We start from the raw sequence: 2500 nt of genomic DNA, 5'->3' as shown, positions 1-2500 counted from the left end.
CTTAAATCGCGTTAATCTGACACAAACCGTCAAATAAAAACAACACATCATACACAGTTTTACCAATGCAAATAGACATAACAGTAACACTTCTTTTTCGTTCTTCCATAAAATCAACTTACCTTCTCGCCGTTCCATTGGTAAACAAACAATAAACTCTTATTGAACGCCTTAATTCACAAGTAATCGAATCATAAACACTGAACGTTTCTTTTTAAAGATTTCAATTTCTTCCAAATAATATAACACCATTAAACCACAAATTCACAATCATAATTTGAAATCCAGAATAAGAGAACGCTGGCTTAAAATAAATAAAGATGATAAATAAATAAAATAATATCGATAGAGAATTTGGCTTCGGCGTTTGGCCAATGAATTAATAGATAAATGAATATGAATACAGCATCAAAGTCATTCTACGAATTTTGTGGCAGAACACTTGCCTTAGAGCGTTTGTTACGTTCCGTGGGCGGGAGAGCGGGTGTATGTGTGTGACAGCGCATTACAGGGCTTTATAATGCTTCGGTTGGCGAATGTTGATTTTTTTCTCTTTTATTTTCCTCTCTCTCTCTCTCTCTCATTCACATTTACACACACACACACATACTTACATACATACACACACACACACACTCTCTCTCTCTTTCTCTCTCCCCTCCCTATCTCTCATTTTCACTTCTCCATCTCCCTCTCTCTCCTTTTCTCCTCTCCTTCTCCCTCTCTTCCCTTCTCTCCTTCTCTCCTCTCCCTCTCTATATCCTTCTCTCCTCTCCTCTGGCTCTCTCTCCTTCTCTCCTCTCCCTCTCTCTCTCTCCTTCTCTCCTCTCCCTATCTCTCCTTCTCCCTCTCTCCCCTTCTCTCCTTCTCTCCTCTCCTCTGCCTCTGTCTCCTTCTCTCCTTCTCCCTCTCTCTCCTTCTCCCTCTCTCCCCTTCTCTCCTCTCCCTCTCTCTCTCTCCTTCTCTCCTCTCCCTATCTCTCCTTCTCCCTCTCTCCCCTTCTCTCATCTCCCTCTCTCTCCTTCTCTCCTCTCCTCTGCCTCTCTCTCCTTCTCTCCTCTCCCTCTCTCTCCTATCCCTCTCTCTCTCCTTCTCCCCCTCTCTCCTCTCTCCTTCTCTCCTCTCCCTCTCTCTCCTTCTCTCCTCTCCCTCTCTCTCTCTCCTTCTCTCCTCTCCTTCTCCCCCTTCTCCTCTCCTACTCTCCTCTCCCTATCTCTCCTTCTCCCTCTCTCCCCTTCTCTCCTCTCCCTCTCTCTCTCCTTCTCTCCTATCCCTCTCTCTCTCCTTCTCTCCTATCCCTCTCTCTCTCCTTCTCTCCTCTCCTCTGCCTCTCTCTCCTTCTCTCCTCTCCCTCTCTCTCTCCTTCTCAAATCTCCTCTGCCTCTCTCTCCTTCTCTCCTCTCCCTCTCTCTCTCCTTCTCAAATCTCCTCTGCCTTTCTCTCCTTCTCTCCTCTCCTCTGCCTCTCTCTCCTTCTCTCCTCTCCTCTGCCTCTCTCTCCTTCTCTCCTCTCCTCTGCCTCTCTCTCCTTCTCTCCTCTCCCTCTCTCTCTCCTTTGCCTCTCTCTCCTTCTCTCCTCTCCTCTGCCTCTCTCTCCTTCTCTCCTCTCCTTTGCCTCTCTCTCCTTCTCTCCTCTCCTTTGCCTCTCTCTCCTTCTCTCCTCTCCTCTGCCTCTCTCTCCTTCTCTCCTCTCCTCTGCCTCTCTCTCCTTCTCTCCTCTCCTCTGCCTCTCTCTCCTTCTCCCCCTCTCTCCTACTCTCCTCTCCCTATCTCTCCTTCTCTCCTCTCCCTATCTCTCCTTCTCTCCTCTCCCTATCTCTCCTTCTCTCCTCTCCCTCTCCCCCTCTCTCCCTCTCTCCCCCCCTCTCTCTCTCTCTCTCCTTCTCTCCCCTCTCTCTCTCCTTCTCTCCCCTCTCTCTCCCTCTCCCACCTTTCTCTCTCTCTCTCTCTCTCCTTCTCTCTCTCTCCCTCTCCCTCTCCCTCCCCCTCTCTCTCTCCCTCTCCCTTCCCCCGCTCTCTCTCTCCCACCTTTCTCTCTCTCTCTCCCTCTCCCACCTCTCTCTCTCTCTCCCTCTCCCTCCCCCACCCCCTCTATCTCTCTTCCTCCCTCTCCCTTCCCCCGCTCTCTCTCTCTCTCTAACCGGAACTATACCGGGATTTTCCTACTATTTTTTTTTTCTTTTTTACTGTACATGATAATCAGCATGTGACAATACAAATAGGGCTTCATAATGATTTATGAGAAGTGTTAGAATTAAACGATGCATATTATTTGGAGATTCTTGCATGGAATTTGTTTGGATTTTAGAAGTTTGATGATTTTTTTTATTATCATTTATTCATTTATTTATATATCATTTGTTTTGTGGAATAAATGTTGAAAAAAAGACAGGCAGGAATAGAAATTCTGGGTGAAAGATTTTATATTAATGTTTATGCATATTTATACACTTTTTATATCTATGTACATAATACTTTTTTTTTCTTTTTTTCTTTTTTTT

The 2500-nt window shown here is 46.0% G+C and overlaps 1 protein-coding gene across 2 annotated transcripts in view; it reads right to left on the bottom strand.

Annotated features, from left to right (window-relative positions):
- Window positions 1-2500, bottom strand: part of LOC122254681 (uncharacterized) — a 25932-nt gene that overhangs the window by 22432 nt on the left and 1000 nt on the right. Inside the window, exon 1 of one of the 2 annotated variants that reach the window (XM_086530850.1) lies at window positions 447-515. The exons of the other annotated variant lie outside the window; for it this stretch is intronic. The gene's annotated coding sequence lies outside the window, so the exon portion shown is untranslated. Of the gene's footprint in view, window positions 1-446; window positions 516-2500 lie in introns of those variants that run through there. 2 annotated transcript variants of the gene reach the window in all.

The sequence above is a fragment of the Penaeus japonicus genome, unplaced genomic scaffold (genome assembly GCF_977035675.1).
Source record: "Penaeus japonicus unplaced genomic scaffold, GWHDUDI00000001_assembly GWHDUDI00000034, whole genome shotgun sequence".
In the NCBI taxonomy this organism is placed as follows: domain Eukaryota; kingdom Metazoa; phylum Arthropoda; class Malacostraca; order Decapoda; family Penaeidae; genus Penaeus; species Penaeus japonicus.
The sequence above is the reverse complement of the archived record's forward strand: the minus strand, read 5'-3'. Positions and strand labels throughout refer to the sequence as shown.